The sequence below is a fragment of the Triticum dicoccoides genome, chromosome 4A (assembly GCF_002162155.2).
Source record: "Triticum dicoccoides isolate Atlit2015 ecotype Zavitan chromosome 4A, WEW_v2.0, whole genome shotgun sequence".
Taxonomy (NCBI): domain Eukaryota; kingdom Viridiplantae; phylum Streptophyta; class Magnoliopsida; order Poales; family Poaceae; genus Triticum; species Triticum dicoccoides.
In genome coordinates, this window is record NC_041386.1 from 259,029,823 (window position 1) to 259,041,710 (window position 11,888).

The following is an 11,888-nucleotide window of genomic DNA, read 5'->3' on the forward strand; positions in this document are numbered from 1 at the left end:
GGTCGCCGGCGACGACGCCCCCGCCGGCCGCCGTCCTTGCCCACCTCGCCATCGTCCTCGACATCCTCGCTGGAGAGCTTCGGTGAACAGTGCCGCCGCCGCCTCGGTTTCCGTGCAACCCTAGATCTGGGGTTGTTTTTTTCTCCAAGTCATTAAATTTTTAGTCCAAGTTGCTATGTTCGAGTCTCCGTAACTTTGCTTCTGTAGCTCCGATTTGGGCATATAGCATATCAAAATGTTCGCCTCGACGAGTACATCATTCCACTCCATTGCATCATTTTCATTTGAGCTCATCTTGATGCCCGAAATGCTGTTAGAAGGAGGCTTCGTGAGTTAATTGTCAGATCTTCTAGTTCATCTTAGACTTTTGTCATTTTTGCCATGATTATTGTGTGCATGCTATGCCTGTGAGTCCTTCATATGTTTTGTTAAGCATTTTGTCTTCTTTCCAGAGGTGCAGCCCATGCATTTTTAGGATGTGTTTGGTGACTTGTGCAAGCTTGCAAAGTGAGGCACCCGGTAAATCTGTTTTCAGAGACTTAGTTGTTTTCACTAAGTCTGGGATTATTTAGTTCATGATGCCATATGTTCAGCTTGTTTCCTAGTGATCCGTGCCTCTTTTGAGGATGATCAGTTCAGGAGTTTTGTTAATCATGTTATGCTCTATCCATCCATGTCTTTATTTGCAATTATGGAGCACCCTAGCTTGAGTAAATCGAGCTCTACTTTTGCTTCGTTGTGAATCTGGGCAGATCGTCAACTCGTTTGCGATTTTGCCGATATTGTTGTAGTTGATCCATGCATGCTATGCCATTGTTCTTGCCATGTCTGGCTAGCATTTTGTGCCTTAGTAATGGATGTATGCTTGCCTTGCCATGACTTGCCCCGTGGTGAGTTCATCGAGCTCGTTTACATGCCTTCGTGAGTTATATTTCAGCATGTCTCAGTTTTCACTAAGTCTGAAAACTGATTGTGTTTTAGCTATGTTTGTGTGCCCGTTACTATATTTTCTGATCCCTTTTGGCCCCAGGTCAATTAGGGACTTTTGTTAAGATTGTTGAGTAGCTCCATGCCATGTTCTTCTTTGTCTTAATCAGGTCATGTATCATGTTGTTTTGCTGCTTCGAAGAGGGCTTCGTGATCTGAAATTTTAGACAAGTGTTAGTTTCACAAAGTCTGGAATCTGTTTTGCATTTGCGTTTTTGCCATGCTTGTTTGAACCTCATAATGGATGAATTGGCCGTGGCTCAGTGCTAGTCTTTTGTTAAGCATCTTGTGTGCATCCCTGCCATATATTTTGTTGTCATGTTTGGTGGCTGTAGCATGTTCATTTCAGTGCGTTTAGATGCCTACTTGCTGTAAATCACAAACCGGTGTCATTTTTTGAAACGCTTGCCATTTCCAAACCGTAACTCCGATTCCGGCGTTCTTTATATCGTTTTCAAGCGATTTCATCTCATCTTTCCAGTGGCACCCTTGGAATTCCAAGTTGAGGCCAGGTTCATGCATTTCCTGTCATATCTTACATTTTGCATCCCGCATCGCATCCCGCATAGAATATCATCATTGCATCATATCGCTTGATCCTTGCATGTGGTTGATTGTATCCTTGTTGCTTGTTTGTCTTGTTTGGGTAGAGCCGGGAGACGAGTTTGCTACCGAGGAGCCCGTTGAGTTTGCTTATGAGGATCCAGTCAACTTTGACAACTGTGCAGGCAAGATGATCATACCCTCGAAATCACTACTATTTTTGCTATGCTAGTTTGCTCGCTCTTGCTATGCCAATGCTACGATGCCTACCTTTTGCTTGTCAGCCTCCCAATTGCCATGTTGAAACTCTAACCCACCATGTCCTAGCAAACCGTTGATTGGCTATGTTACCGCTTTGCTCAGCCCCTCTTATAGCGTTGCTAGTTGCAGGTGAAGATTGGAGGTTGTTCCTTGATGGAACATTTATTTACTTGTTGGGATATCATTATATTGCTATGTTATCTTAATGCATCTATATACTTGGTAAAGGGTGGAAGGCTCGGCCTCTCTCCTAGTGTTTTGTTCCACTCTTGCCGCCCTAGTTTCCGTGATATCGGTGTTATGTTCCCGGATTTTGCGTTCCTTACGCGGTTGGGTTATAATGGGAACCCCTTGATGTTTCGCCTTGATTAAAGCTTGTCCAGCAATGCCCAACATTGGTCTTACCATTTGCCACCTAGCCTTTTCTTTCCCTTGGGTTCTGTAGACTCAAGGGTCATCTTTTTTTACCCCCCCCCCCTCCCCGGGCCAGTGCTCCTCTGAGTGTTGGTCCAACCTAGAGCACCGTGCGGGGCCGTCCCTCGGGAACTTGGGTTACGTTGGCTCCCGTACGCTTAGCTTATCCAGTGTGCCCTGAGAACGAGATATGTGCAGCTCCTATCGGGATTTGTCGGCACAGCGGGTGGTGTTGCTGGTCTTGTTTTAACCTGTCAAAGTATCTTGAGTTACCGAGATACCGAGTCTGATTGGAATGTCTTGGGAGGAGGTCTATTCCTTCGTTGACTGTGAGAGCTTGTCATGGGCTAAGTTGGGACTCCCCTGCAGGGATTGAACTTTCGAAAGCCGTGCCTGCGGTTATGGGCAGATGGGAATTTGTTAATGTCCGGTTGTAGATAACTTGAACCTTAATTAATTAAAATGAATCAACTGAGTGTGTTACCGTGATGGCCTCTTCTCGGCGGAGTCCGGGAAGTGCACACGGTGTTGGAGTAATGTTTGCGCAGGTTGTTCCTCTAGCTTCTCGCTCGTGCTTTGCTTCCTCTTCTCGCTCTCTTTTGTGAATAAGATAGCCACCATACTTGCTAGTCGCTTGCTGTAGCTCCACTCATTTTTTACCTTGCCATACCTATAATCTTAAATAGTCTTGATCGCGAGGGTGCGAGATTGCTGAGTCCCTGTGGCTCACAGATACTATAACTCCAGATGCAGGTCCAGGTGATTCCGCTCCAGGTGACGAGTATGAGCTCAAGTGGGAGTTCGACGAGGACTCTCAGCGATACTACGTGTCTTTTCCTGATGATCAATAGTGGTGCCTAGTTGGGGTTTGATTCGGGGCCTTGTCACATGTTGGGTTATCTTCTATTTTGGCGCCGTAGTCGGGCCATGAGTGTTTGGATGATGTATGTTATTTATGTACTCTGATGTGACGTGGCGAGTGTAAGCCAACTATGTATCTCGCCCTTTTATCATATATTACATGGGATGTTGTGATGATTGCCTAACTTGCGACATTGCTTTCAATGCGGTTATGTCTCTAAGTCATGCCTCGACACGTGGGAGCTATAGCTGCATCGAGGGCGTTACAAGTTGGTAATCAGAGCCTTCCCCGACCTTAGGAGCCCCATTGCTTGATCGTTTTTAACGGCCGAGTTGTGTCTAGAAAAATGTTTTGAGTCATTTAGGAATTATATATCGGAGAGCTTAGGAATTCTTTTTACTTCCCAGTCTTCTCATCGCTCTGGTAAGGCATCCTGACGTAGAGTTTTGACTCTTCTCCTCTCAAATTTCACAAAAAAATAAATTTAGGATCACGCGAGTATCTTGGAATCGTTCCGATGGCTTATGATTAGAACATTGTCTTGGTGCCTCCTATCAGGGGTTTAGTGGAAGTGTCCCGGGAGTTGAGTTCTGAGGTGTTGTCATCATAATTTTATCGTTGCAATTCTGGAATAGTTGAGATATGTTCGCCGGCATCGAAAATCTCTTTTATGCAGTTCGTTGGTGAGATAACCTCGACGCCACCCAGTACTGGGCGGGAGTTCGGGAGTATCGCCATAACTTGTATAACAGATGCTTTTCAAAGGTTGAGGTAGATGGTTTCCGAAGTTTTCTTGGTTATGTGTTGAAGGATGGATACAGCTGGATGTAGGATTTGCTAGTTTGGGTGAGATATTATGATTCCCCTGTATCCCCAACACCTGATTGCATAACCGAAAAGGTTCGGGAGTTTCATAGGTGGGAATTCTAGTAGCTCTAGTTCTTCTTCCACGGATATTGGTTTGAGATTGGGATTTCTTACCGATTATTCGTTCTTGATCCGTACCTTGTTGATTTATTTCTCTACATTAATTCTACGTGGCTTCTCAATTTATGGATATGTGACCATTTCAAGAGGAATGCATTCGTTCATTTTGTTCGGATGTGAAGACTATATGTTGCAATCTTCATTCCGTTGGATTCAGCTTCAATATGTTTTCTGTCAATGTGCTAATGGTGGTCAACCTCTTCAGGATGGCTCCTCCAACGCGCACGACTCTGAATCCTGATCCGCCACCACCTCCACCTCCTCCAGAGGCATGGCAAGCTGTGATGGCCGCAACCAATGCAAACACACAGCTGATCATGCATATTCTTCAAGAGCGCAATCAAGCCAGTCAAGGGAATCAAGGCAGCAATCAGAGTCACTTTGCTACACTCAACCAGTTCCTTGCTAACGGGCCAAAGACTTTCAGCAATTGTGTTGAGGCAACCGATGATGACGATTGGCTTGTGGATCTGTGTAAGCATTTCGAGTGCAGCAACGTCAGGCCTGAGGACTTTGTCAAGTTCGCTTCCTTCCAACTCAAAGATCAAGCTGCAGAATGGTTCCAGCAGTACAAGGATTCCAGAGGTGGACGTGTTATCACTTGGGATGATTTCCGTCGAGATTTCCGAGCTCATCATATTCCCCAGAGAATGGTTGAAAGCAAGCATGAGGAATTCCACAATCTGAAGCAAGGCTCTTTGTCTGTCTATGACTACAACAAGTTGTTCCAGAAGCTTGCCCGCTTTGCCAAGCAGGACGTGCCTGATGAGAAGAGCATGATATACCAGTTCAAGGGTGGTCTCAGAGAAGATATTCAGCTCACTCTTGTTCTCTTTGAGCCCTTGAGGTACGATGAGTTATACAACATGGCACTGAAGCAAGAGGCTGCTCAGTTGAGGTGTGATGCTTCCAAGAAGCGAGTCAGAGATGTTACTCCTTCTTCCTCTACTCAAGTGGCCAAGCAGCAGAAGTTTTGGCTTCCTCCTCCGTTCCGTCCGCCGTATCAGCAAAAGAGCAGAGGTGGCAGTGGTTCTTCCCACCCACCCAACCCTGGCTTTCAGAACAAGACTTCGTCTCAAGCTCCAAGATCGAGTGCTCCATATCACCGTACGCTTTCAGAGGTCACGTGCAACAAGTGCCAACAGAAGGATTACTATGCCAACAAGTGTTTCAACCAGAGGCGTCTTCCTCCTCCTCCTCCTGTCAGATTGGCAAGTACAGTTGTGGTCAAGCATAACCCCAAGCATGCCAAGGTGAATTTGATGAATGCAGCTCAGGCAGAGGACTCATCAGATGTGATCATGGGTAACTTTCCAGTTAACTCTTTTCCAGCAAAAGTTCTTTTTGACACTGGTGCATCGCATTGTTTCATGTCAAGATCATTTGTTTTCAAGCATGACTTCGTTTCACAAATGTTGGGTAAACCTATGGGAGTGTTTTCTCCGGCTAAGTCTATGAGGGCTACTTCAATAGTTCCGGATGTTTCTATCATGATGGGTGATTTCAAGTTTCTGGCTTCTCCAATGGTTCTTGGTAACTCGGATATTGATCTTATTCTCGGGATGGATTGGCTTTCTAAGCACAAGGCTCAGCTTGATTGTGCAGCCAGGCAGATTCAATTGACTCATTCATATGAGGATGTAATTGTCTTTGCCGCTCGTGATGATACCATTCGTCTGTTTTCTCTCAATGAGAAGGGTGAATTGGACGCTATTTCGCAAATTCCAGTCATTTGCGAATATCAAGACGTCTTTCCAGAAGAGCTCCCAGGAATGCCTCCGCACCGGCCAGTTGAATTCGTTATTGAACTTGAGCCTGGCACGGAACCTGTGTGCAAACATCCTTACAAGCTCGGACCTGAAGAGTTAAAGGAGCTGAAGCAGCAACTTGATGAGCAAGAAAGAATGGGTCTCTTCCGGCCTAGTTCTTCTCCGTGGGGTTGTGGTGTTCTTTTTGTGAAGAAGAAGGATGGAACGGACTGACTTTGTGTTGATTACCGTCAAGTGAACAAGAAGACCATCAAGAACAAATACCCACTTCCCAACATCAATGAGCTGTTCGAACAACTCAAGGTGCTCAAGTATTCTCCAAGCTTGATCTCCGTATGGGTTATCACCAGATTCGAATTCGTGAAGAAGATATTCCCAAGACAGCATTCAGAACAAGTTTTGGTTCATATGAATACACTGTCATGTCTTTTGGCCTCGTCAACGCTCCTCCGACGTTCTCTCGCATGATGAACTTCATCTTCAACGCCTACACCAATGACTTCGTTTTGGTCTATCTCGACGACATTCTGATTTTCTCGAAGAACAAGGAAGATCATGCCAAACACTTGCGTTTGGTTCTTGATAAGCTCAGGGAACATCAGTTTTACGCCAAGTTCTCCAAGTATGAATTTTGGCTCGATGAGGTTCTTTATCTTGGTCATATCATCTCTGCCAAGGGCATTTCCGTGAATCCCGAGAAGGTGTCTGCAATTGTGAATTGGGAACCTCCTCAGAACGTGAAGCAACTCCGCAGTTCTCTCGGTCTCGCAAGCTATTGCAGGAGATTCGTTGAAAACTTTTCTAAGATGGCGAAGCCTCTCTCTAATCTTCTCCAGAAGCACGTCAAGTACGTTTGGTCTCCGGAGTGTGATATTCCTTTTAACACTTTGAAAGAGAAGTTGATCACTGCTCTAGTTTTGACTCCGCCTGATGAATCCAAGCCGTACAAGGTCTTTTGTGATGCCTCTCTCCAAGGTCTTGGCGCAGTTTTGATGCAAGAGAAGAAAGTTGTTGCTTATACATCTCGCCAGTTGAAGCCTAATGAGAAAAACTACCCCACTCATGATCTCTAGTTGGCGGCAGTTGTGCATGCTCTTTTGACTTAGAGACATCTTCTATTGGGAAGAAAAGTGGATATTTTCACTGATCACAAGAGTCTCAAGTACATCTTCACTCAGCCTGATCTCAACCTCAGGCAAACTCGATGGGTTGAAATGGTTCAAGAGTATAATCCGAGTATTGAGTATACTCCAGGAAAGGCCAATGTGATTGCTGACGCTTTGAGCAGAAAGGCTTACTGCAACAGTTTGATTCTTAAGCCTCATCAACCCGAGCTTTGTGAAGCTTTCCGCAAACTTAATCTGCAAGTTGTTCCTCAAGGTTTCCTCACCAACCTTCAAGTCTCTCCTACCTTAGAAGACCAGATTCGCCAAGCCCAGCTTCTTGATGCTATGGTGAAAAAGGTGAAGATTGGGATTGCCAAGAGTCAGTCCAAGTACAAGTGCTACCGCCTTGATGACAAGGACACTCTCTTCTTTGAGGATCGAATTGTTGTACCCAAAGGAGAACTTCGTAAAGTGATCATGAACGAGGCTCACAATTCTCTCCTCTCCATCCACCCCGGGAGTACGAAGATGTATCAGGACCTCAAGAAAGCTTATTGGTGGACTCGAATGAAGTGCGAGATCGCTCAATTCGTGAATGAATGTGATGTCTGCAGAAGAGTGAAGGCAGAACACCAAAGGCCAGCGGGTCTCCTCCAACCTCTTGCCATTCCAGAATGGAAGTTTGACCACATTGAAATGGACTTCGTGACTGGGTTTCCAAAGTCCAAGCGTGGCAATGATGCTATATTCGTTGTCATCGACAAACTCACCAAAGTGGCTCACTTTCTTCCTATCAAAGAGTCGATCACCGCAGCTCAATTGGCGGAACTCTATACCTCTCGCATTGTCTCTCTACACGGTATTCCTCAAGTGATCTCTTTAGACCGTGGCAGCATCTTTACCTCGAAGTTTTGGGATTCTTTCCAAAAGGCCTTGGGCACTAACATCCGCTTCAGCACAGCTTTCCATCCTCAAACAAGCGGTCAAGTCGAGCGTGTCAACCAGATTCTTGAAGATATGCTCCGGGCTTGTGTGATCTCCTTCGGCATGAAGTGGGAGGATTGTCTTCCTTATGCTGAATTCTCCCACAACAATAGTTTTCAAGCAAGTTCGGGCAAGGCCCCTTTTGAAATTCTGTATGGCAGGAAGTGCTGTACCCCTCTCAACTGGTCTGAAACCGGTGAACGTCATCTTTTGGGTAATGACTTAATCACAGAAGCAGAAGAAATGTGCAAAGTCATTCGTGATAGCCTCAAAGCAGCCCAATCCCGCCAGAAGAGATACTATGATAGTAAGTACCGTGATTTAGCTTTCGAGATCGGAGATCTTGTTTACCTCCGTGCCTCTCCTATGAAAGGTACTCGTCGCTTCAGTATCAAAGGGAAGCTTGCCCCTAGATATGTGGGACCTTTCAAGATTGTCAGCAAGAGAGGCGACCTCGCCTATCAACTCGAGCTTCCTTCAAACTTTGCAAATGTTCATGACATGTTCCATGTCTCTCAGCTTCGAAAGTGCTTCAAGACTCCTGACCGCACAGTCAACTTCGAGGACATTGAGCTCCAAGAAGATCTCTCTTATCGTGAGCACCCAGTTGCTATTCTTGAAGAGACTGAACGCAAGACTCGCAACAAGTCAATCAAATTTCTCAAAGTCAAGTGGTCACACCATTCCGACCGTGAAGCTACCTGGGAACGCGAGGATCACCTCCGTTCTGAGTACCCGGCGTTCTTTCAGTCCTAGATCTCGCGACGATATCTTTTCGTAGTGGTGGAGTGTTGTAACGCCCCAGTTATAACTTTCCCAATTTGTACTCCAACTCTTGCCGTTTCCGGCATTAAGTTATATTTATTTCTCGGGTTCGGGTCTTTGTCTCCGTGTGTTGTTGTCTTTGTCATGCATCTCATATCATGTCATCATGTGCATTACATTTGCATACGTGTTCATCTCATGCATTGGAGCATTTTCCCCGTTGTCCGTTTTGCATTCCGGCGCTTCGTTCTCCTCCGGTGGTCATTTCTACCTTTCTTTTGTGTGTGGGGATTAAATATTTCCGGATTGGACCCAGACTTGCCAAGCGGCCTTGGTTTACTACCGGTAGACCGCGTGTCAAGTTTCGTGTCATTTGGACTTCGTTTGATACTCCAACGGTTAGCCGAGGGACAGAAAAGGCCTCGTGTGTGTTGCAGCCCAACACCCCTCCATTTTGGCCCAAAACCCACCAAACTCTGATCCATGTCCTAGAGCGTTCGATCACGATCGCGTGGCCGAAAACCGCACCTCATTTGGACTCTCCTAGCTCCACTTATGCCTATAAATAGACCCCTCCAATTTCGGATCTCTCCTCCCCCACGAGACCCTAAAAATCTACTCCGCCGCCATCGGACACGTCTGGGCACAACCGGACGCGTCCGCCCGCCACCGCCGACCAACGGGACACTGCCACGTCAGCCTGCGACGCCCCACATCGCCGCCTCAGCACCGCCGGCCCGCCAGGCCCACGTCGGACCCCCGAGGGCCCGAAGCCACCGCCGCCCGCGCCTGTTGCTCCACCGCCTCCGTCCCCGCGTCCGGCGCCCGACGCCACCACGCCGGCACGGCGCCGCCGCACCACCTCGCCAGCCCGCCGCGGGACCCTGCCGCCCGACGCGTCGCCCGGACGCGCCGCTCCCGCCGGCAGCCGCCGCCGCCACCGCGGGCCCCTGCGCCGCCGGCGACGTCGCCCCCGCCGGCCGCCGTCCTTGCCCACCCCGCCGTCGTCCTTGGCATCCTCGCCGAAGAGCTTCGGTGAACAGTGCCGCCGCCGCTTCGGTTTCCGTGCAACCCTAGATCTGGGGTTGTTTTTTTCTCTAAGTCATTAAATTTTTAGTCCAAGTTGCTATGTTCGAGGCTTCGTAACTTTGCGTCTGTAGCTCCGATTTGGGCATATAGCATATCAAAATGTTCGCCTCGACGAGTACATCATTCCACTCCATTGCATCGTTTTCATTTGATCTCATCTTGATGCCCGAAATGCTGTTAGAAGGAGGCTTCGTGAGTTAATTGTCAGATCTGCTAGTTCATCTTAGACTCCTGTCATTTTTGCCATGATTATTGTGTGCATGCTATGCGTGTGAGTCCTTCATATGTTTTGTTAAGCATTTTGTCTTCTTTCCAGAGGTGCAACCCATGCATTTTTAGGATGTGTGTGGTGACTTGTGCAAGCTTGCAAAGTGAGGCACCCGGTAAATCTGTTTTCAGAGACTTAGTTGTTTTCACTAAGTCTGGGATTATTTAGTTCATGATGCCATATGTTCAGCTTGTTTCCTAGTGATCCGTGCCTCTTTTGAGGATGATCAGTTAAGGACTTTTGTTAATCATGTTATCCTCTATCCATCCATGTCTTTATTTGCAATTATGGAGCAACTTAGCTTGAGTCAATCGAGCTCTACTTTTGCTTCGTTGTGAATCTGGGCAGATCGTCAACTCGTTTGCAATTTTGCCGATGTTGTTGTAGTTGATCCGTGCATGCTATGCCATTGTTCTTGCCATGTCTGGCTAGCATTTTGTGTCTTAATAATGGATGTATGCTTGCCTTGCCATGACTTGCCCCGTGGTGAGTGCATCGAGCTCGTTTACATGCCTTCGTGAGTTATATTTCAGCACGTCTCAGTTTTCACTAAGTCTGAAAACTGATTGTGTTTTAGCTATGTTCGTGTTCCCGTTAGTATATTTTGTGATCCCTTTTGGCCCCAGGTCACTTAGGGACTTTTGTTAAGATTGCTGAGTAGCTCCATGCCATGTTCTTCTTTGTCTTAATCAGGTCATGTATCATGTTGTTTTGCTGCTCCGAAGAGGGCTTCGTGATCTGAAATTTCAGACAAGTGTTAATTTCACCAAGTCTGGAATCTGTTTTGCATTTGCGTTTTTGCCATGCTTGTTTGAACCTCATAATGGATGAATTGGTCGTGGCTCAGTGCTAGTCTTTTGTTAAGCATCTTGTGTGCATCCCTGCCATATATTTTGTTGTCATGTTTGGTGGCTGTAGCATGTTCATTTCAGTGCGTTTAGATGCCTACTTGCTGTAAATCGTAGACCGGTGTCATTTTTTGAAACACTTGCCATTTCCAAACCGTAACTCCGATTCCGGCGTTCTTTATATCGTTTTCAAGCGATTTCATCTCATCTTTCCAGTGGCACCCTTGGAATTCCAAGTTGAGGCCAGGTTCATGCATTTCCTGTCATATCTTGCATTTTGCATCCCGCATCGCATCCCGCATATCATATCATCATTGCATGATATCGCTTGATCCTTGCACGTGGTTGATTGTATCCTTGTTGCTTGTTTGTCTTGTTTGGGTAGAGCCGGGAGACGAGCTTGCTACCGAGGAGCCCGTTGAGTTTGCTTGTGAGGATCCAGTCAACTCTGACAACTGTGCAGGCAAGATGATCATACCCTCGAAATCACTACTATTTTTGCTATGCTAGTTTGCTCGCTCTTGCTATGCCAATGCTACGATGCCTACCTTTTGCTTGTCAGCCTCCCAATTGCCATGTTGAAACTCTAACCCACCATGTCCTAGCAAACCGTTGATTGGCTATGTTACCGCTTTGCTCAGCCACTCTTATAGTGTTGCTAGTTGCAGGTGAAGATTGGAGGCTGTTCCTTGTTGGAACATTTATTTACTTGTTGGGATATCATTATATTGCTATGTTATCTTAATGCATCTATATACTTGGTAAAAGTTGGAAGGCTCGGCCTCTCGCCTAGTGCTTTGTTCCACTCTTGCCGCCCTAGTTTCCGTGATATCGGTGTTATGTTCCCGGATTTTGCGTTCCTTACGCGGTTGGGTTATAATGGGAACCCCTTGATGTTTCGCCTTGATTAAAGCTTGTCCAGCAATGCCCAACATTGGTCTTACCATTTGCCACCTAGCCTTTTCTTTCCCTTGGGTTCTGCAGACTCAAGGGTCATCTTGTTTT